The 24041-nt window shown below is 47.6% G+C and overlaps 1 long non-coding RNA gene across 1 annotated transcript in view; it reads right to left on the minus strand.

Annotated features, from left to right (window-relative positions):
* The window catches only part of LOC144577149 (uncharacterized), a 28152-nt gene extending 11421 nt beyond the window's left edge, over positions 1 to 16731 (minus strand). The window contains exons 1-2 of the long non-coding RNA XR_013520459.1: positions 14810 to 16731; positions 10083 to 13157 (exon numbers count right to left, since the gene is read on the minus strand). This is a non-coding gene — a long non-coding RNA (uncharacterized LOC144577149). The remainder of the gene's footprint in view (positions 1 to 10082; positions 13158 to 14809) is intronic.
* Positions 16732 to 24041: the final 7310 nt, after the last annotated feature.

Genomic DNA, 24041 nt, shown 5'->3' on the forward strand with positions numbered 1-24041 from the left:
GGAGTCAGCTGCAACTGAGCCCTCAGGGTCTCTGGAAGAAAGTTCTAGACCTTTGCATCTCCACGCACTGCTTCCAAACTCCAGAGTCACAAGCACAAGTCCCATTCTAAGGGCCAGGGCAATCCCGCCCAGCTAAGTCTACCCAAAGGCAATGGAAGGAGAAACACCAACATTTCCTTCATGGCTCCACTGAAGGGGGCCCTCCATTCATCACAGAGACAGAGTCCACACTCCAGTTGTTCTGTGGAGCAAAGTCCTTTATATCTCCCTGGCCATTAACTTCTCTAAATTTACCCCAATCCATCTCCAGAAAGAACTGGCTTCATCAGAGCCACAGGGCTGGGGCTGGCCTTAGCTCAGCAGTCCCTCCAACAAAACAAAAATTAGAACTACGGGGCAGAACCCAACAAGGCTTTTGGTAAGTATGTAAACACAAACCTCAAGAAAACTCGTCCTTCAGAGGCTCTCCCTGATCATCTCCTCTGGGTTGGCTCCAAGCTGGGGAAGGGAAGAGGCTTAGACCCAGCTCCCTGCCTTGGAGCAGCCCCTGGCCAAGTGGGGGTCAAGAGGTCTATATCGGACCATTCCAGAACAGCATAGTAGGGGGCCTAAGGGAGGTGGAGAATGGTTTCACAACGAGGAGGAGACACATGGACGGGGTTTTGAAGAGTGAGTAGGAGTTTGCTGAAAAGGGAGGACAGGCATTTTAAGCAGAGGCAACAGCACGTGCAAAGACATAGCATCTGGAACAGCAGTTCGAGGTAGCTGGAACTTGAAGGAAGATGCGGAGAAGGGAGGGGACAGGATTGGCAGGAAGTGAGAGAGGAAAGGTAGGCCAGGGCCAGAGGTGAGGGAGTTTATAAGGTAAAGTGTATCGAGGTTCTTGGACAGTCACCAAGGGGTTTTGGCTCATTAAAGATGATTTAAGAAGTGTAACCTCTAGAGAGGCATGCAGAGAGAGGTGGGTGGATAAGAAAAGACAAGACGGGGGTGAGACTTTTACTTATGTCCTCCGGGTATCTTACGGCAAGTCTGTACTTTTATTATAATATAGTTTTTAGTATTTTAAGGCATCTCTCTTGGCAAGGCTCATAAATCACTGACAAGAACTGCCATTTACTGAGCACTTACTCTGAAGGCTTCAAACAGGTTATCTCATTTAATCACAAACCCTCTGGGAACGGTAGCGTTACCCCCATTTCCCAGATGAGGAATTGAAGGCCCAGGGTCATACACACAAAGAGGCGGGCAAGCCAAAATCTGAAACGGAGTCTGCCTGACCCCAAAGCCCATGCTCCTAACCACTGCGCCCTGCGGCCTTCTGGTTAGCACAGATGACAGGGAGGCAAGTTCATCACTTTCACAGATGCCATGAGGCTGGAAGACAAAGCAAATATTCAGGACAGTCGAGCTGATTCAAGCCATCTGGATAGGCTGGTGCCCTGGGCATGGGGCCAGCATGCCAGGGCAGAATGTATCAGGCACAGATGTGAAGTCCTGGACTTGGGAGGAAAGCCCTCCCCAAAGACAGGCAGGAAATGTGTGGCTTGCCCGGGGCCTTGAGCACTCTGCGGCTTCCAGAGCCTGGGCCTGCCTGCCCTGGCCCTGGGCCAGGAGAATCAGGTTAATAAGTCCTCATCCCACCTGGGGGCTGGGCAGCTGGGAACTGGAGATGAATTCCAAGCTGATTTCAGCCTGTAGCCTTGGAGGACTGTTGTTCTCCTGTGTCTTCTGTCCTCATCACTGTCCCCAACTCCTGTCTCCCCTAGTGGTCCTGATGAAGCTGGAGCCAGCCCTTAACCATCCCAACCAAGAGGCAAGGTTGAAGTGAGGCTGGGGCCCACAGGTAGGTGGGAGAGGCCACTGCTTAACTTCCGAAAAGTGCCCTAGGCCAGTGTTTTTACATTTTCTTAAGCTGCTGACCCTTTTCTTTCGTTTATATCTTACACAGAACCCAGTGTGTGAAATAGGTAAGGTAGGAGCATCTCTGGTTGAGACCAGGTGGCGGTTGGACTCTCACTGGTCTTCCAGCAACCCCCAGGGAGTCTCTGAGAGGTCTGTAAGGCGTCATCTGAACACAGTGTGAAGCCCACCCAGCTAGATCACTTCAAAAGGCCCCAGTAGACTGAACGGTTTGCACAGAGGCCTCATAAATGGGATCAGCGCCCTTATAAAAGGGACCCTACAGAGCTCCCTACCCCTTCCACCACGTGAAGACACAGCAAGAGGGCGGCATCTAGAAACCAGGAGGCGGGCCCTCACCCAACACTGAATCTGCCAACGCCTTGATCTTGGACCTCGCAGCCTCCAGAACTGTGAGAAATAAACTTCTGTTGACTATAAGCCACCCCGTCCAGGATACAGGCAGTTCCCAACTTACAAGGGTACAACTTATTACTTTTTTGAGTTTACAGTAGCACAAAAGCAATATGCATTCAGTAGAAACTCTACTTGAGTACCTGTACAACCATTCTGGTTTTCACTTTCAGTGCAGTATTCAATAAATTACATGAGATATTCGATACTTTTTAATAAAATCGGCTTTGTGTTGGATGATTTTGTTTTACTACAGGCAAACGTAAATGTTCTGAGCACTTTTAAGTTTGGCTGGGCTAAGCGGTGCTGTTCAGTAGGTTGGGGCATTAAATGCATTTTCAACTTATTATATTTTCAACTTACAATGGATTTATCAGGATATAACCCTATCATAAGTCAAGGAGTGTCTGTTACAGCAGCCTGAACAGACTGAAACAGGCCCCCAGCTCAGAAATGCTGTGACCCTTTAATTCCTACCGAACAATCACAGAAAAAACTAACACGTATTGAGTATTAACTATGCACCAGGCACTAAAGTAGGAGCTTTATACAAATTCCCTCCTTTAATCCTCATCACAAACCTACAAAGTAGGTTTTATTACACGGCAGAGATTGCCAGCTGCCCACCAAATGCTACTCTCTCCTTCCTTTAATGACGATTAAAGCTGGACACATGACTACATTTCCCAGCTTCCTTTGCTGTGTGGTGAGGCCACGTAACCAAGTTCTGCCCAAAGCGTGTGAGCAAGGGTGATGTGCACCACTTCCAGGCAAGGGCAGCTGAGAGTGTGGGTGAATTCCCCACCCTCTAACCTCCTGCCCTCTGGCTGGGACTGCGACCGTCAGAGCTACTGTGGAAGCCTGAAGCTGAAACGTAGGCCGTGGGTCCCTGAATTGACCCAGTGTGGGCAGTGGCCCCTGCTGACCTGGAGTCCACCCCACCTGTACTATTAACTGAGACAGAAAAAATGTCCATCAGGCTTGAGCCATCTCAGTGTAGGTGTCTGTGCAACGCCAATGTAGCCTTATCATATCCCTATTTTTCAGAGGAAGGAAGTCAAAAGGATTAAGTAACTCCCTAGATCACCCAGCTAGTAGCACAGGCAGAGTGTGAAGACATTCAGTCTGATTCTAAAGTCCCTGCCCTCAAACCAGGACACTGGCCTGCCAGACGTTATAAAATTAATAATGACAAAACTTGGAGCCATCAATATGTCTTTTGGCATGAAGGGATAAACAAACCATAGTATATCCATACAGTGGAATATTATTCAGTAATGGAGACAAATGAACTAGTGAACCATGAAAAGACATGGAGGAATCTTAAATGCACACTGCTAAGTGAAAGAAGCCAGTCCCAACCAGCTACATACTGTATGATTCCAACTCTACGGCATTCTGGAAAAGGCAAAACTATAAGATAGTAGAAAGATCAATGGTTGCCAAGGGTTACAAGGGTTGGAGGCAAGGAGGAATGAATAGGTAGAACACAGAGGATTGTTTTCCTTATTTTTCTTTTTTTCCTTAATTTTTTAGGCTGCTTGGATTTACAAAGGACACAGAGGATGTTTAAGGCAGTGAAACCTTAATGGTAGAGACATGGCATTATGCATTTGTCAAAACCTGTAGAATGTGCAGCACAAAGGGTGAACCCTGGTGTAAACTAAGCACTTAAGTTAATAACTGGGTATCAATCTTGGTTCATCCACTGTAACAAATGTACTGCACTAATACGAGATGTGAGTAACAGGGGAAACTGGTGGGGAGGGGAGACATGAGAACTCTCCTTACTTTCTGATCAATTTGTCTGTAAACCTAAAAGCATTCTAAACAATAAAGCCTATTAATTCCTAATTAATTCACATTAATTCATATATATATGAATATATATATAGTTTCAATTAAAAAAACTCATGCATGGAAAAAATTAATAATGTTTTTCCACATGCCAGACACTTCCATCAGCACTCACTTAATCTTCCTAACAACCGAGACGTAGGGACTAGTGATATCCCATTTTCAGATGGGGAAACTGAGGCATGAAGAGGCCATGTAATTTGCCAAAGCCAGGAGAAAGCTCGCATTTGTTTTACTTCATGCCACTCGCCCTCCCCAGGACCAGCTTTTTCTTCTTCTACCTTCCCTGAATGTTTGCCCTCACCAAGGAAGGGTGACTCATTCCCCAGCCCAGAGCAGCCAGCAGGGTACCGTATGGCAGACACCTCTGCACATGAGCCATGACAAAGATGGCTCACAACAGCCCTATGGGAGGCTGCAAGGTCATTGACCCAGCAAACCAGATTCCCTGTGTAGTGCGCCCTCCTCTGCAGAGCACTCACCAGGAATAGATCAGTCCCAATGCCACTACACCCCCCAGTGCACACACAAGCTTGCAAACACATGCATTGGTGTGTACACATGTGCATACACATACACAAGAACACACTCGTGTACATTTAATAACACGGTTACACACAGACAGGGATGTACATACACACACACACACACACACACACACACACACACGCTTCTATTTTGTCTTTTGACCCTTAAACTGACAGGCTTTGCATGTCCCTTCAGCACTTATACAAGTTAGCAATTTTCACCAAAAACCGAGGGTCATTTAGGGACATTTTTTTTTCTTGGAGATTGTCAAGAGCTCCTTCAAAATGCATAACCACACCTGCACATTAACACAAGGCATCACTTTCTCTGCTCTCTGTAACCCCTAGAGGGGAACTGAAGGAATGTATCAAATTCTTAATTTAAGAAAACATCCCCGGCACCAGCATGTGGTGAAAGGGCCATTTCACATGTTGGAGGATTATGAAGAAACTGCTGCCTGCAAGACTCGTCTGACTGCAGTTCCTTAGGATGCTGGGCATCCCCATGAAAGAAACAGGACCTCATCCAGCTCTAGCATTTAGAGGACTTCAACGAGGTTCAGGGACGGCATGACGTCTGACTGTCAGGCCTGTGGACTATCCATTATCTGACGACAGGGCAAGATGATTCAAAACCCTCAGCGTTTTATTAAATGCACTGACTCCATCCTACTGTAAGTGGCAAGGACAGCACTGGAGCCCAGTGAGCAGCCCCAAAAGCCGTTGATGCCTTCAAGAGTGAGACACCAGGTCTTCAGTCCCTTTCCTCTAGAAGGGTCCACCATGTCCCGGCTGTGTGTCATCCTAGGTGTGTTACCTAACATCTCTGAGCCATCACTGTCTCCTCTGAAAAAAGATGGGCAAATTATTACAGGATTCAGTGAGATAAGGCAGGTAAACACATATATAGCACGTGGAAACATTCAATAATCACAAATGATTTTGTGATGATGCTCACTTGAGCACTAGCGAGGTTCTTACAGATTTATCTCATGCAAACCCTTCATTATCCAGATGGGAAAATGGAAGCTCAGAGAGAGGAAGGGACTTTCCCAGGATCACACGAGTTGAAAGATCAGGGACTAGAACCCATGTCCGTGTTCCTCGGACCAAGGTTTTCTTCATGCAACCACCAGTCACATTCCAAGAATAGCTTAGAAATGTAAAAAGTATTCCAGGGCCGGGTGCAGAGGTGGGTGGATCATGAGGTCAAGAGATCAAGACCATCCTGGTCAACATGGTGAAACCCCATCTCTACTAAAAATACAAAAAATTAGCTGGGCACGGTGGCGCATGCCTGTAATCCCAGCTACTCAGGAGGCTGAGGCAGGAGAATTGCCTGAATGGGTTGCGGTGGTTGCAGGAGGCGGAGGTTGTGGTGAGCCAAGATCGCGCCATTGCACTCCAGCCTGGGTAACAAAAGCGAAACTCCGTCTCAAAAAAAGAAAGAAAGAAAAAAAGTATTCCAACCGCCTTGTGAGTTATATTAAGAAAACCAGGCCTGAAATAAGCAAAGCCTGGGATGTCCTACTCCACAGCCAACCTGGAGTTCCCGCTCAGTTGCCCTAAGGGCTGGGATCTGCCTCAGCCCCTCTGTAGAAGGAAGTGGTTACTAGAAAGTAGGATGTGTTGGAGGGAATCAGACACCTCCATTCCTAGAGACGCTGGCAGGAGGAGATTTGGGTGGGTCATCGGCTCTGCAACTCAACCCTACTCAGCAAATAAGACAGTTGCCACCTTGTTAAAGTCCATTCCAGAAGCCAGCCCTTTTCTACTCAGGCCTCCCAGTAGGTGCCTCTGGTTTCCAGGACTAAATCAGGCCTTGGGCCTTTGCAGGTGTCCTGCACGGACACTGGAAGACCATGGCCACAAGCCTACCAGAAAGTCCCTGTCTGCAGGGTGAATATGCTCAGGATCTCCTGGAATCACTCCTCCGTGTCCCCTTCTGAGGCCTGGGGGAAACACGCCTGATCCTTCTCAGCTCTGCTACCATCCTATCTTGGGAGCATGGAAGTGTTCAGGCCCTATCTCTGTCAGCAGAAAGGGGGAAGGAGCCAGGATGTGCCCTGGCTATTTGGTGGGTTTTGGAGGGCATGCTTGGCCTTGGTTCCTTTTCATCATCACTGGCCTCCCATGCTTCTACTGAGTGGGACCAGCCATGTTCTGTATCACATGATATCATCACCATCTAGCCACAGCTGTCTGGTCAGAGAGGAAATGCCTGACTCCACCAGCCAGCCAGCCATCCTAGGAGGTGGCCACAGTCATCTCTGGGGGAATTTGAACTTGGCGATTAAAAGGGCATTTAGAGCCAAGTGCAGTGGCTCGCACCTATAACTCCAGCTCTTTGGGGGTTTGAGGCAGGAGAATTGCATGAAGCCAGGAGTTGGAGACCAACTTGGGCAACATAGCAAGAACTTGTCTCTACCTATTTAAAAAAAAAAAAAAAAAAAAACCTTTGTAATTAGCTAGGTGTGTGGTGCATACCTGTAGTCCTGGCTACATGGAAGACTGACGCAGGAGGGTTGCTAGAGCCCAGGAGTTCAAGGCTGCTGTGAACTATGATTACACAATTGCACTCCATCCTGGGTGACAGAGCAAGACTCTGTCGCTATTTTTTTTAAGTTGAGGGTGGGATTTAGGGGAACATTCTGGAGCCAAAAGGCTCCGTGTCGGGGAGAGAGGTTAAAGGAGAAAGAAGGCAGCATTAGAGTCTTGTGATCTCAGAGGCTGAAAGAAGACAGAAGCATGCGTGAGCCTTCTTCAGGAAAGAATTCACAGGGGTAATGGAGTGCTGGTGCTGGTGGAGGGGGAGAGAATCCCAGAGGCACCGCCAGAGAGTATGGAGACAGGAATGCAGGCCAGAGGCTCAAGTGACTGGAAGGTGTTTTCAGTTAGGGTGACTCTCTCCAGGATGTTGGGAAGATTCCAGGAAAAGTCCAGAAAGAGACTTGACTTGGTGTCATACATTCTATGGGTTTGGACCCAAAGAGTGACTCCAGAAAGAGAAATAATAAGGCCACAATGGCACCCAAAGGTAATGAAAGCTAAGTGTACTCATAACTGAGGCGGACAATCCCTAGAAAAGGAAGTCCCTACTGTGCACCTGATGTAAGAGGAGTGCGCTCCTGAGATTGAGAATTGGTGGAAATAAAAGAAACTCTCTCAAACTCTGGAGCAGAGCCTACCCGTGGGCTCAAGCCACTTCCTCCTCACCTGTGGCAGCTGCTTTAGAGCACCTGAATGGGTATTTTTTTCTTGTGGATAGTAGCAGAGACTTGGAAGTTGAATTTCTGAAAATGCATCAAAAGGCAGGAGAAAACTGTAGCATCCTTACTGTGTTTAGAAGGAAAACTGGCGGAACAGTCTCAGCAGAAGCAAGACAGAGTGTGGGGTGGGGTAGGAGGGGGTTTCATTGAAAAGCTGCTGTGAACGATCAGGCTGCACAGAAGGCCAGGAGGACCTCCTCCGTTCTCACTGCTAATGGTGTTAATTGGGGAGGAGGGCAGAAAGGAGCTGGCATAATGGCTTGGAAAGAAAGAGAGTCAGCAAGAAGGCCTGGTCCAGGCCTTGGCATAGGGGTTCACATAGCTTCGCCCATCCATTAAGGTCATATCCACATGGCTCCTGGGAGTGGAAATATCCAAGCTCATCCCAAAGAGCTAAGCCACAGGGTCCAACACAGAGCAGGATCAGCCTAGGAACACCACACCACCCCTCAGCCCCAAACTCCGCAGTCAAGATGGGGAGGGCGGGGAGACATGCTGCAGCCACTAACGAAGAATCTGCTCAGTGAGCAGCCTGGTTACTCTTCCCCCAGGTTGGTAGGGACCTGAGACAATCGGGAGATCAGCGAGGTAGAGAGGCTGTGCTCTGCAGGGCCAGAGAGGGGAGACGCACAAGCATCATGGTTTCTACTGTGAACACCTGCTCCTTATCCCTCTACAAAGGGGGTCTAGGGCAGGAGACAGGAGCAAGGGAAGAGGCAGACACAGCTGCTGACAGCTGGCAGGATCCCCTGAGAAGGTGGAGGGATAGGAGAGTCCCCTGCAGAGTTCCTGAGTACAGGGAGAGAGCTGGACACCCTGTTTGTGTACTTCCTTCATTTCCCAAACAGTGGGTGCCACACTTTGTAGAAGGTCATTCTTGTCCTTCAGGCCTCACCCCCTGCCCACCCTTTCCCCTGAGTCTCCAAAGTCCATTGTATCATTCTGACGCTTTGGGTTCAGTGTATACTGCTTGGGTAATGGATGCACCAAAATCTCAGAAATCACCACTAAAGAACTTACCCATGAAACCAAATAACCACCTGTTCCTTAGAAATGTATGGAAATAAAAAAGTTTAAGACTTCATGATGCAAACGTATAATAACATAAATAAGATTTTAAAATACAATTTAGGAAAATATGGGGGGGAAAAAAGGCCATCCTGGGAAGAAGAGAGGACAACCCCTGCTCTCGTTCTTCATGTGCCTCATCTGGGAAATGCCAGCCCTGGTGCCAGAGTTTCTCCCAAACCTGAGGAGTGAATGCATGCTTAGTGAGGCAGGCAGGGCTAGAACCATGCTTTCTCTGCATGAGTGGATCCTGAGCTGTGCCTGAGCAAAGTGCCCACTTGGAGAGGGATTATCAACCGGCAGGTGCAGATTAAGGAGATGCTGAGTAATAGGATTATTTGTGATCTCCCTCTAGCTGTGTAAATGGGAAGGCCCAGAGGTCTACGTAGTGAGGGCTGTGGCACGTATTCCCCACTGAGCAATGCCCATGAGGGGTCAATAACGAGACAGCCGAGCCCCATGGCACGGACACCACTGATCACCCTGACACTCATGAGATCATCCTCCATTGTGTGAGCAGAATCCCATTCTTTTTTTAAATAGAGACAGAGTCTGGTTCTGTCACCCAGGCTGAAGTGCAGTGGTGCAATCATGGCTCACTGCAGCCTCAACCTCCTGAGCTGAAGCCATCCTCTTGCCTCAGCCTCCTGAGTAGCTAAGACCACAGGCATGTGCCACCATGCCCAGCCCAGGATCCCATTCTTGACCCATGTGCTGTCTCACTTGGTCCTCCCTCTCGTGCCTCAGCCTTAGGCTTGCGTGCAACCTGTCTCTGAGCTTCCCAGCAGCCCCCTCGTAGGTCTGACCTTCCCCTTTCCAGAAGACATTTTGACTTGTTCCTGTTTTTCCAAGTTCGTGCCTTTTCCACATCGCTAATTCCACTCATCTTGGATAGAATTAGACCAGAGTTGCAGCTCCTCCTGGCCACTCCCTCTCCTCTCAGAGAAACTAAAAACAGCAAGACCTCTTCAGGCCTCTCTGTCCAACCAAATGAGATGCCCAGCAAGTGTCCAGGCTTTGCTGTTCCCATCTTCTGGTCACCCACCTTTGGGCTTGTGTGATGATTTGCACCAGGACACATCCTTCATCTTCCCCAGCAGGCTGGGACCCACCACTCAGCCATGGTTCCTCATCATCTTCCCCCTGCCTTCCAATGGCAGCAGGGAAAACAAAAAGCCATCATTGATGGAAGGGCTGGGACAGGCCAGGCACCCTGCAGAGTGTTTTAAATAAATATCTCAGAAAATCATCCCGATTACCCAGAAAGTGAGTACTTCCCCCATTTTACAGGTGAGAAAACTGTGGCTCACAGATATGCCAAAAGTCACACAGCTAAAAAGTGACAGAACAAGGATTCTTACTCGTGAATGTTTAACTCTGAAGGCAGGACTCAGAACACTTGGCTAGATGCCCATCAATGCCCTAAGCTCCCAAGAGAAGGTGTGGGCATTTCCATGGGTCTGAAGCCTCCTGCTCTGTTAGACCTTTCATTTCAGTCAAAGTGGACCTTCCCTGCCCATCACTGAGTGTCAGTGCCCACGTACAGGAGCAGTGGTGTCTCTGCACATAGCTGAAAACAAATGCAGGAAAGGGTTTGTGAAGCCTGTGTTTACGTCCCAAGTTCACCTGTGTATCCCAACCCCCTCAATGCTAAGAGAACTGGTGACTTTTCAGGTGTTTCCCCTTTTGAACATGTGACTTGGGCACTTATTAAAACACTACAATGGCTGGGCACGGTGGCTCATGCCTGTTATCCCAGCACTTTGGAAGGTTGAGGCAGGTGGATCACCTGAGGTCAAGAGTTCAAGACCAGCCTGCCCAACATAGTGAAATCCCATCTCTACTAAAAATACAAAAATTAGCTGGGTGTGGTGGCATATGCCTGTAATCGCAGCTATCAGGAGGGTGAGGCAGGAGAATCTCTTGAACTCAGGCAGAGGTTGCAGTGAGCCAAGATCTCACCATTGCATTCCAGCCTGGGTGACAGAGACAGACTCCATCTCAAAAGATAAAAATAAAAATATAAAAAGAGAAAACAACTCTACTGCATGGCAGCCTCTAGGAAATCAAAGATAAACCACAAACCATAATGCCTTCCTGGAGCTCACAGTGCAATGGGCAGTGGGGAGCCCTGGACGTGGTAACAGTAACTCATCCCAAACCAGGATCAGCGCCTAGAGTAAAGCCTAGACACGCTGTGGGAGGAGCTGTCAGGCCAGGATCTAGGCCAGAGTCTGGTCCTGAAATCAAAGCCCTGCCTTCATCACAAAACCTCAACCAGGCACTTGCTTGCCACAATCCCTTTTTCTCCTTCAGTTCCAAGAAAAAGTGGAAACCTCAATAATTCCCCTATGTCCACCCTTAAGCAGGTACCAGATATAGTTTCGCTCTGTGTCCCCACTCAAATCTCATCTTGAATTGTACTCCCATAATTCAATACATCAATTCATCTTGAATTGTATTCCCATAACTCCACCTGTGGGAGATAAATGAATCATGGAGGCAGTTTCCCCCATACTGTTCTCATGGTCGTGAGTAAGTCTCACGAGATCTGATGGTTTGATAAGAGGAAACCTGTTTCATGTGGCTCTCATTCTCTCTCTTGCCACCACCATGTGAGACATGGCTTTCACCTTCCACCATGATTGTGAGGCCTCCCCGGCCAATAAACCTCTTTCTTTAGTAAATTACCCAGGCTCAGATAGGTAGGTCTTTATCAGCAGCGTGAAAATGGACTAATACAGTGCCCAAGATGTCACAGGACAAGTTTCCAAGAAAAATTCAGAGGTCAGGAGACTCTGAGCTCAGAGCGTAGAGACCAAACAGCTAGAACCCTAAGGCCATATTAACAGAAGCACAGGCCCACTCATGGGAGGTGATTATTCCTCTAGACTAGATGCTGAAAGTCAAATGCCCAAGTGCCAAGCAGCACGTAGAGCACAGGAGTAAAGGAGCTGGTATAAGGGGTTGGGAAGCCAACACAGCTAGGCCCGGTCTAGATTAGAAAAGCCTAGAGGGCACAACTCTACCCCAACAGGTGCCACCTCTACTCAGCTAGCCAAGAGCTCTATCTTATGGGAATGTCCAGTGTGGCCCAATCTTCTTATTTTTAAGAGAAACGAGAAATCCAGATGTGTATCTGAATCTCTAGAGTTTTAAACATCAAAAACAAATTCAAATTATTTTCAGCCATTATGCATGTCAACAGCGTTTGCTAAATAAAACATATCTGTGGGCTTGACAAGGCCTCAGGCCATCAGTTTACAAACTACCCTGGACTGTGCTGCTCCAGCACGCACTCCTTAGAGGCTCATGTTCCTTCTGCAGGCCCCACATTAAGGCAAATCGATGAGGCCCAGGACCAGGGCAGAGGGGATCAGAAAGCTCACCATGTGGGAAGTAGCTGAAGAAAATACTCCCGTGCTATTCGGGCTGGTGAAGAGGAGACACAGAGTCTGGGCAACTATGTTTTAGTTGTTGTTATTTTTTTAAGACTTATTTTTTTACATTCACAGCCAGGTTGAGAGGAAGGTGTAGAGATTTCCCATATGCCCTCTGCCCCCACACATGCATGGCCTCTTCCATTATCAATGCCCCCCACCAGGGTACCAGAGGGTTAGAAGACTCTGGGCTCAGTAAGCATTCTGCAAATAGCTCAGAAGGAAACAAACATTGCACAAGGCAATGGTGAATGAACGGATTAGTGAATCCTTGTGAATGGTGAATGAATGTGAATTGCAATGGTGAATGAATGGATTAGTGAATCCTTGTGAATGGTGAATGAATGTGAATTGCAATGGTGAATGAATGGGTTAGTGAATCCTTATGAATGGTGAATAAATGTGAATTGCAATGGTGAATGAATGGGTTAGTGAATCCTTGTGAATGGTGAATGAATGTGACAGAAATACTGAATGAATGGGTTATTGAATCCTTGTGTTGACATCCAAGGCTCACCTGTGTATCTTGTCCTCCTCAAAGCTAAGAGGACTGGACCCAACTCCTTCTGCAGATGCTTTTCCTAGGACCCTCTCTCTGGGCACCTTTCTCCTCTGTTAGGCCAGCATTCCTCTGTAACTCATTTGGTATAGAGGAATTTGATTTGTTGCCATTAATGAACCTACAAGGATATATCATTACCACCAAGAGTCCACAGTCCACAGTTTGCATCATGGTTCACTCTAGGTGTTGTACCATTATAGTATCATATGGAGCATGTTCATTGCACTAAAGATCTTCTATGCTCTACCTACTCATTCCTTCCCACCCTCACCCCCAGGACCCCTGGCAAACATGAATTTTTTCACTGTCTCTGTAGTTTTGCCTGAGAAACTATTTTTTAAACTAGAAAATTAGAGCATATGACCTCACCAAGTATGAGTGTTCTGTTATCCACTGCTGTGTAACAATGCACCCCAAAATTTAGTGGTCTAAAACTGCACTGAGGGTACCTGGGTAGCATAGCCAGACTCCCTCCCATCTCTACAAAATAAAATAAAAAGCTATGCTTGGTGGCACACATCTGTAGTCCTAGCTACTCAGGAGGCTGAGGTGGGAGAATCGCTTGAACCCAGGATTTGGAGGTTACAGTGAGCTATGATCCTGCCACTGCACTCTAGCCTAGGTGACAGAGCGAGACCCTGTCTCAAAAAAAATGGAAAAAAGAAACTCTACTCTAAGGGGAGGGGGAATGGGGAATTGTTGTGTAATAGCTACAGAGTTTCCATCTGAAATGATGGAAAGTTCTGGAGATAGATAGCAATGATAGCTATATAACAATGTGACTGCACCTAATGCCACTGACCTGCACGCAGCAAAGCAGCTAAAATGGTCAATTGTTTGCTGTCTATATTTTACCATTATAAAAAGGCAGTGAATTTTATTTTGTGTAACTTAATAAAGCTAATAAATATCTTCACATTTAGATTATTCTAATACGGTTACACTAAACTTTACTTAGTGTATTTTCACTGACTATGCAATGGAATATAATGGCAGATCAACCAGTTAAGAGAAAAATATCTTCTCAACCTAAAAAAAAATGCCTACAGTGAGTTATTTCTTTTTTCACAATTGTTTGTATTGACCAGGGCTCTTCCACTCTCCTCCACGTAGCTTCCTCCGCTAAGCTGGGTCTTTTCATAGCATGATGTGGCCTCAGGACAGGGAAAACTGCAAGGTCTTTTAAGGCCTAGTTTTGAAGTCATATGACATCACTTCCACCAGGGTTCTGCCAGGGAAGCAGAATCCTGTGAATGCTCTAAGATCCAGTTCTTATTCTAGGAACCAGACCTAGAGTTTGCACAGTTGAGGGAAGCTGAGGAAGCAAAGGTCTGGAAGGTCAGTTGGAGGCCCAGGGAGCCACTAACCCATCACTTAGAGAAGCCAAGCACACCCAGTGTCAAAGGAGGACCATGAAACAGGTGCTGGCAGAGAGGGTCGCGAAGAGCCCGGGCCTCTGCAAGGCTCCCAGCTCTGTGTGTCTGCAACCACACACCTGGTGATGAGCATAAGCCACCATGGGCCAACAGAGTAGGTTTCCAGGGAGAAGAGCTGGAGACAAATGGAGGAGTGAGGACAATCTGGGACCCACGGGGTATCTCTTCATCTGTCACTCCATCTGACTGTGGTGACCTCAGAGAGGGATGGCTGCTGCTTCCCTCCCACCTTCCAGTCCTCTCTGGCCAGCTCTAACCTGAGTCTGTACAGGAAAGGGGAAGTGCAGATTAACCAAGATGACTCAGTACAAACCACAACAGCTGGAGTACTTACGGGACAACATGGCAGGAGATTTGAAATCAGGACTGTCCTGACAACAGTGGCATGTATGCTCTCTGGTTATGGCAGAAAGTGGGGGTAAGGAGGCTCTATCCTACAGTGCAAACTTGTTTCCAGCAGCTCCAAAACAGAAGACCTAGAAAAGCCAACATGGGGTCTTAGAAAATAAGACAGATCTGGGTTTAATCCCAGCTCGTTCACTTACCAGCTGTGTGAGTTTGGACAAGTTGCCTAACATCTCTGAATCTTAATTTCTCCATCCCTAAAATACGGGACAATAACCTCAGTTTCATGGAGTTGTGCCTGCTCTTGTGCCTGGCTCCAGAGCTGGTATCTATTAGATTCAGTTTCCCTATCCCCCATCTCCAGTGAGTGGGTGCACCCAACATTGAGCTAGGCTGGGTGCACATTGGAGGAGCACAGTAAATATCTGTTTAATTGTGCAAGTTATAGGGAAGCATACTTTGGCTGAACTAAAGAAGGGCATAACCATCCAATTCTAGCAGGGGCTCCCTTGGAGTCAAGAGTTTCCCCTTACAAGAGGCACACGAGCCCATTGGAAAATCAGCTGGACCAGGTAAATTCTAAGGACTCCAATAGTTCCAATAAATTGACTTTACAGAAAAGTCCAATGAGTTTTTGAAGAGGCATTTTCCCATTAATTTCAGAAATGTTCCATATTTATTATAATATGCCCACCGCTATTCACTGCTGATGGGATTATAAATTGACACAACCTTTCTGAAGGGCAGTTTGACATGACGTATCAAGATTCTTAAAAATATCCACACCATTTGACCCTGTGGGAATTTGTCCTGAGGAAATAATCTGTAATGTGCCAGAGATATAAGTACAAGAACGTGCCCTGTTATTTATAACAGCAAAAAAGTGGGAATAATTGAACTGTCCAACAATAGAGAAACGATTAAATAAATTAGGATGCAGCCACAAGATGGAAAGCCACGTTTCCATTAATCTTGTCTTTAAAAATACATCACGTATTTCCAAATGCAACATGGGGATTCTTCCCATAATTATCTCAGAAAAACAAAAATCTCTTTAAATTCAAATTCTTACAATGACTTTCCTATTAAACCTACTCTTTCTTGTTTTAAACAACGAAGTACTGTTTGGGGAAATCACATTAGCCGCACCTGACCTCAATCAGTGCTAGTGTAGGATGTTTATAGAGGTTACCTGCCGGAACTGGTTAAAAGGAGACAAAGGAATTTAACAGAAATTTAGTAATTATTCTTAGGGTTACAACCTCACAATTGCAAGTGTTGGCTGTGGTTGTAAACAAGCCTTTAAAGATCACTTTTAGAAGCAATCCAGTCAGCAGTTATGTTGTGGGTATCGCTAATACACACTTATGGGAAGTATGAAAAGACTGCCCTAATGTTATGCAAATAGGTACTCGTAGCTTAAAACACAATTGCCAGAGGCAACATTGTACACAAATTTATAAAGCATTGCATCCTAATCTTGAGCAAGTAAGACAAAGGGGAAAACGATGTGCTCTCTGGACAGCTATGTTGGGTAATTCATAAAGCAGCCGCAGGGAAGATGGAAGCACAGATGTCAAAGACACTAGCAGAGCTGGTGAAATGTGAAATGGAAAAAATGAATCTTTCTCAATTTAATATATTCTATATGTGGTTTTAAATGCCTATGTGTAACTGAATTTGTCAATTAAACATTGTCAGTTAGCATTTGATGATTTCATCTCTGCCGCTAAATATTCATATATTGAAGTTAGCCTTAACACTTTTTATTAAATTTTCCAGACTGGAAAACTGGGCCCTTAAATGCTTGGCTGCCAGATATTTGGGCCCATATAATATACAGCTGTGTGGGAAAACATCTATGAAATAATGTTAAGTAGAAAACACAAATTACAAATGTTATGGTGTGATTGTAATCTGTTTAAATACATACACAAGCACGCACACACACACAAGCACACAAAAAAAGTGTACATAGAAAAAAGACCAGAATGTTGATGACAGTGTCAGAGTGGTGAGATTATAAGACACACATGGTTTTTCCAGGAGGGGGGTTAAAGGTACATTAATGTTTTCACCAGGGAAAATAATTTTTAAAGACTTATAAAAGTGATTTCTTTCTTAGATTGTCCCTTGAAGGCTAAGAAAATCTGTGGCCCCTTTTTATTCCTTAAATCTTCTGAGAATGGCAGTATATACGGGGGTGGGGGTGATTTTGATAGAAATATCTGTATTAAGATATGCCTGACACAATAATGGTGGGGGAACACATTACTGAGCAATGTCAATAATATGATTGTGGTATGAGCCCTCCCTGAAAGAAGAGAAAAGGGAGAGAGAGAAAAAAAGCGGGAGAAAGAAGGAAAGAGAGAGGGAGAGAAAGGAGGAAGGAGGGAGGGGAAGGAGGAAGGAAAAGAGGGAGGAACAGAGGCATGGTGATTGCATATGACATACGTTTGCATACATGTAAGGGTAGGTCTGAAGGGAATGCATCAAACTGTCAACAGCCTCCCAAGGTGGAGGAATCTATACCCTTCTGTAGCGTTCATTGTTTCATTTGTGCAGTACATGTTTATAATAAGATCTAATTGGCTTTTTGCTGATTCTACTGAAATGGGGAAATGCTGAGGGCAAGGCCCATTCGTTTGCTGTGGCTTCACTGCTCTGCAAAAGAAAAAAATGTTTTTCTAATTACTCAATATTTCCTAGCCAACCCCCAAGCCTGTAGGGTACAAAGGAGTCTACAATCATAGCAACAAGCAGCATCCCTCTGGCCCTAACTTCCATCTGCTGCTTCGGGGCTGTCAGTCTCTAAGAGGACACAGAGAAACAACTGAGCTTGAAGAGCTGTTCGCTGTGGGTTTTCTACAACCCAGGCACTCTGCCAAGTGCTTTTGCATGCATTCGCTTGTTAATCCAGAGTCCAATCCTCTGTCCACTTTACAGATGAAGAGACTGAGGCACTGAGAGGATAGGGTTACACAGCTGGTCAGAGACAGAGCTGAGTGAGACTGACCCCAGACAGCCTGGGGTCACCCCATGGGCGACTCACATGTGCCTACAGACACACCCTCTTTGCTGCCACCTTACAGCTGCCATTTGCCACCTTTTCTGACCTGATTCCATCAGTTAGCACTGCCACCACACCTCTGCTGCCCACACTCTGTGACCATGGCCAATATCCACTACAGAGGGAACAGATATGGGGGCCGAGAATGCTGCTGCCCCAGGTTGCCAAGGCTGCCAGCACCCTCTACCACCACTGGGTTGGGGTAGAGTGCTCCTGAGATTGAATTATTAGGATGACACCAAAGCCAGTCCAGAATTCCCAAATCCTGCCTTGGCCTGGCTACTTCCCTCTGAAAGGTCCTTAGGGAAAAGAGACATACAAAGGAAAACCCAGAGCCAGCACCTTCCTAGGGCTCCAGTCCCAACCCCTAAAGCAAGCACACTGGGCTGGACCCACCCAGGACCCCTTTCCCTAAATTAGGCTAAGTCACTGCTTCCCAACCTAACCTCAGACCTCACTACTATGAGACAAGACCTGGCTCCAGCACAAGCCCCATCCCACCCTGCCCTCAAGGACCAGAGAGAAAGCAGAAGTGAGATGGGGGTAAGGGAGAGTACCCCCACTCCACCCCCATAAGACCTGATAGTTGGGAGAGTGGAGGGAAGAGAAACAGAGGCAGAGAACTGGATCGTCCACTGGAAACAGCACTGCCCAGCACTCCATCCTATCTTCTTCAAGAGAGAAGAGGGCTGTGGCCTCCAGGGGCTCCTTCACTGAAGTGACAAGCATCCTTTCTCTTTTGGAGGCAGCAGAGGGGGCACAGTTTCTTGCCCTCAATGCTGACCCATCTTAGGGAGGAGTATGGTGGGCAATGGGGGGGAAGGGGAGAGGTCTCCTTGAGTCCCACCTGAGCTGCTTCAGTGCCCCCCCCAGCTGTTGCAGGTCCCCCCTCCCCAGCTGCTGCAGGTGATGGCCTGTCACCATTAAGCCATCAGTGGGACAAACAACCTGGGCCCTCAACCCACCAGTGCTGCTCTGCATTCTCTGAAGCCCTCAAGATAAGCTGGGGACCACAGCACCCACACTGTCAGACACAGATTACATAAGCAGACTGTCCTGAGCCTAAGAGATTTTGCCAAAACACCTCAATATGGTTTGGCTATATGCCCACCCAAATCTCATCTTGAATTGTAATTCCCATAATCCCCAAGTGTTGAGGGAGGGACTCAGTGAGAGGTGATGGGGTCATAGGGGCTGTTTCCCCCATGCTGTTCTCATGATAGTGAGGAATTTTTCACAAAATCTGTTAGTTGTATAAGCCAGTTTTCCCTGCCTTTGCTAGCTCTCTTGCCTGCCACCATGTAAGACATGCCTCTTCCCCTTCCACAGTGATTGTAAGTTTCCTGAGGCCACTGCAGCCATATGGAACTATGAGTCAATTAAACCTCTTTTCTTTATAAATTACCCAGTCTTGGCTACATCTTTATAGTGGTGTGAAAATGGACTAACACACACTTCCTTGTTTCTCTTTTCAGGCCTTTCCGCCATCACTTTCCCAGGACTCAGACAGGAACTCAGGTGAGCACCCAGAATTGCCCCTCCCCTAAGAGCAAGCTGGCATGCTCCCCTCCCTTGGGATGCTTTCCCACCCTGGAAATGCCTCCAGATTCCCTCCAGCCAGCCCTCCAGCCCTCCAGCCCTCCAGCCCTCCAGCCCTGAGCCCTTGCCTGAACACACCGATCCCAGGTTAGCTCAAGGTAGAAAGAGCCGTCTGCTGCTCGTCCCCATCTTCATCTCCACCTCCCTCTACTGACCCTTGCTTAGAAGATAACAGCTGTCCACCAAACCCCCATCAAAGAAAGGTCCCATCTCACTCAATGTGTTCCTGAATTGGCAATGCTGTACTGGCTTCCCAATGACATATGAAAAGGTCAGAGAAATCCACAGTGATACGCCTCGAGGAAAGCAGACTTCCCAGGGGCTGGGGTTTCAGGTCTGCAACCCCCTTTGGAAATAGGAGAAGGACCTAAGAGCCTCTGGAAACCAACATTCATTTCTCCCCTGAGATTTTATCTGCTCCTTGGTCTTCCTTTTGATCTTATTTTCAAGCTAGAGATGAGCATTTCCACGTTGACTCCAGCTGATTATAACTGACTCCGAACCTTTCTAGTGATTAAAGTAGCCGCGAGGCTATGTTCTCCAGAGATCTGTACTGCAGGTTGAATAATTCAAGGCAGCCCTTCCAAAAAGCTGAGAAATCTTGGAGAAAAAAAATCAGAGAGAAGAAAAAAAATTTTTTGTTTTTTAAAGAAAAGAGTAATTTCCCCCATGCTGGCTACACAATAAGCACTCGATAAACATTGGTTAATTCTGATTGAGGTAAACACTGGGACAGAAATTGAATAGAGAGACTAGCGGTGACCAGGCAGGGCTGAGCTAGGGCAGGATACTGGAAGTGAGTGCAGCAGCTCCGCTGATCACCTCTTCCCTTCCCACCGCTGGCTGATCTGCCTCGGAGCGTCTAGTGTTTTTCTGAATTGGTAGGAAGTTTGAGAAGACAGCAGAGGCATGGGGTGAGATGGCATCCGTTGCCCTAGCCCCGCCTGCTGGGCTGAGGTTGAATTCAGTGGAGAGGGGCGAAGACCCAGAAGATGAAGGATCTGTTTTCATGAAGGACTGTGTGAGACTTTGGGCCCAGGCTGGGCTGCTTTGGTGCCCGTGCAGCAAGATTTGACACAGGAGGAGAGGAGAGGTGGGCCTTCTCTCCACCATGGCTCTGGTACCCTGCGGCAGAGTCTAAGGGACATGGAGCAGAGGTGAAGCAGAAGCAGGGCCAGCTGTGCCAGGCAGAGTGCCCTGGAAGTGATCTTCACACTGAGAAGGGAGCCACAGTAGCAGAGGCCAATTACCACATGCAAATGGCAGTGCACAGAAGGCTTCTCCAGGAAGAACAGAGTTAAAGAAAACGCATAGATCGAAGAGCCTGCTGCCCCCAGCAACCCAACAGAGCAATCTTGTCCAACTAGGAGAGACTTCAGGGGGAAGGGGAGCCCTCCCCAAAAGCAGATAGAGCTTGCAGCTCTTAGAACCAAAAACTAATGATAGGGTGGCTGTGTTCCTCAGCTGATACAGTCTGGATGGTTCGGGTTCTGGAACCTCCTCCACATGACTGGTCTGATGTTTGGCATCTCCATCTCATGGGAAGCCCTAGCCTGAGAAGGCTCTGGAATCCTCCCATGCAACTCCTCAGCTTGTAGAAACTGAAGCCCCAAGAGTTTAGGCTACCCAAGGACACACAGCTAGTTAGCTAGAGAACAGTGAGAGCCAGGATCCCTCATGCCCAGTTCCCAGGACTGTATGTGTATGTGTTGGGGGCTGGGGGTGGGGGCAGGGAGGAGAAACAGAGAGAGATCAGGATCTGGGCCCATTGTATGAGACCAAGAGACCATGCCATGCCTGTGCCAGCTACTCTGTCAGCACCTCACGGAGCTGGAATCCCAGCTGCTGCCGCCACCTCCCTAAGGTTGCACAGTCAGCATCCACAGAGCCAATTCATCTACCTGTGGTTTAATGAGCATCAGATGCCGTGACCAGGGACCTGGGGGCCTAGAAAAATTCCAATTTCAAGCCCACTCGTTATAGTTAATTAGCATCACAACCCCATACCCTGGAGAGGCCAGGAGCACAGGAGCCACAGAGCCAGTGGCTTACAGTGGCTCCCCAAACATGAGCCCTGACTCTCGAGACACAGAGTCCCAGTATCTGATCATCGGAAATGTCTCCAGTCCTGGAAAATGAGCACATAATGAGTAACTGTTATCTAATGTTGATGTAAAGTAAGAGAAGTCTCAACTTCTCTAAGCAGGACAGATCTTCAGGGAATGATGTACCCTCTGCTTCCAGACCTCCTCCTGCAAAACCACTTCGGGTTGGTGATTAGACTTTATGAACTCAGTAAGAGCCCAGAGGGAGGGGTTCACATATAGGGGTTCAGATAGGGGAGCTATGTCACACCTGCTGGGTCCTCTCTCCAGTCCCATTTCCAGCTGCACCGATGAGTCCCTTCCCTGAGGACTATGGGAAACTGGAGGTGGAGTGGTGTGGAGGCCAAGTCCCACTGGGCACCTGGAGCTCAGAAACTGTGGGACGGGGCCTCTTCCACCTGCCCCGTAGACCACAGAAGCAAAGGACTTCCAGCTTCAGAGAAAGCAGCATGAAGTGGAAGGAACAGAGGTGAGTTCAGAGAAATCCCAAATCAGACTCACTGTCGCACCCCTCGCTGGTCCTCTGGGGCAGACCCCCTGCTCTGTTTCTGCTAACTTGTTTCTCTTCTGCTTTTAACACTCAAGTTCTTTAACTTCCCCTTCTGGGTGTGATTTGGAAGGCCACCCCCAAGTGAAACAGCCCCCATTGTGTCTCTGGACCCTTTGGAGTAGAGCAGCAGAATACAGCGAGGCGCACTGAGCTCAAGAGCTAGAAGTGGCCGGTGACAAGAAAGAGAGGACCAGCACCTCCCTCCTCTTCTGTTTATGAGAGGTCCCTCTGCCTCTCACTCGGCTGGATCACACAAAGCTCACAGTCTCCTAAGGCCCCTGTGTTTTTTCACGGTTGTTTTTGTAAAGCCACATTTTTCTCACGTTCCTTCATGTCACTGGGGTGAGTCTCTTGGGATGCTGCCTTCTTATCGCCTGTTCCTCTCCATCAGCTCACTCCCCTTCTTCCCTGGTGTCCCTGCCTCCGCTCTGCCTCCTAGCACACCATACTGATGCCAAGGTGTGCTGCCTAAAACACAGATCTGTGACCCCAGGGAAACCCTTATGTGGCTCCCCAGACCTATCAGAAAGTCAAACTCTTGGGAACAGCAGGGGTCCCCCAGGCGCTGCCCAGCCCTGTCTCACCAGCCTGTCTCCCCCCACCTCCCCCCCCCACTCCGACTCCTCCTCCTCCTCCTCCTCCCCTGGAAGATGACATCACACCACACCCAGCACTTGTTCTCCTAGTGGTGCCATGCTTTGCGGCACACTGCTCCTTCCTCATGGCAGGTGGCTTGGGAGTCAGATGGACAGAGTTGGAATCTAGTGGTCTATAACCCGGAGAAACCCCATTCCCTCCCTGGGCTTCTGTTGCCCCAACTATAAATAGGTAATAAAAGTACCCACTTAGCAGCATAGTCAAGAGGATTTGAAATAACTTGGGTCAGGTATCAAGCACATGCCTCAAGTTACCCATAATGTACTTAATAGGACTCTACGCCCACATGCGTGTCACTAGAAAATTCCTATTCATATATCAAAACCCAGTTCAAGTGCTGCCACATCCATGAACCCTTCTCAGATTCCTCACCCAGTCTCAGACTCCAAAAGAGCTCCTGCCTCTGACCTCATGGCCCCTTCAATCTGCCTCTGATCGACTCCACATGCCCGACAGTGTCATTGTCTGCATCCAGATCTGCCTCCCCAAACTCATGGCTGAGACCCACCAGGGCAAGGACCAGGTCTGGCTTCTCTCTCCTCCGTGCAAGGTCTGGCACACAGACAAAGTTCGTAGATGTTTATTTAATTGAATCACGTTGAATTATTCATACCTTATTGAATTCTGTCACCCAGCGTATTCCCCATCCCTCCCACCTGGTAGAAGTTGGACTTGCTTCTTCATCAATAACAATAATAATAGCAAAACCTTATTGATTGCTTCTCCTGTGCCAGGCACTTCTAGGTGCGTATCTCATAATTAGCTCAGTTAATCCTTACAACAACCCTACTGAGAGACGCACTGTTTCCAAATGAGGAAAAATAGCCTTTGCTTCATCATGAGGAAACAGAGGCTTAGGGAGTTGCATTTCATGTCTAAAGTCCAACAGCCAGAAAGTGGAGGGGCTGGATTTGACCTCACATGTATTAGTTCAGAACACCAGCCCTTTTATAGCTTTTTATTTTGAAATAATTTTAAGTTTATGGAAAAGTTGCGAAGACAGGGCAGAGAGTTCTCACATGCTTTTCACCCTCTTCCTCTAATATTCAGCTCTCATCTAGCCCCGGTATTTCATCAATTTTTTTTTTTTAATTTTTTGAAACAGTCTCACTCTGTCACCCAGGCCAGAGCGCAGTGGTGCGATCTCTGCTCACTGCAACCTCAGCCTCCCAGGTTCAAGTGAGTGCCTCCCAAATAGCTGGGATTACAGGCTCTTGCCACCATCCCCAGCTAATTTTTT

The sequence above is a fragment of the Callithrix jacchus genome, chromosome 7 (genome assembly GCF_049354715.1).
Source record: "Callithrix jacchus isolate 240 chromosome 7, calJac240_pri, whole genome shotgun sequence".
NCBI lineage: Eukaryota > Metazoa > Chordata > Mammalia > Primates > Cebidae > Callithrix > Callithrix jacchus.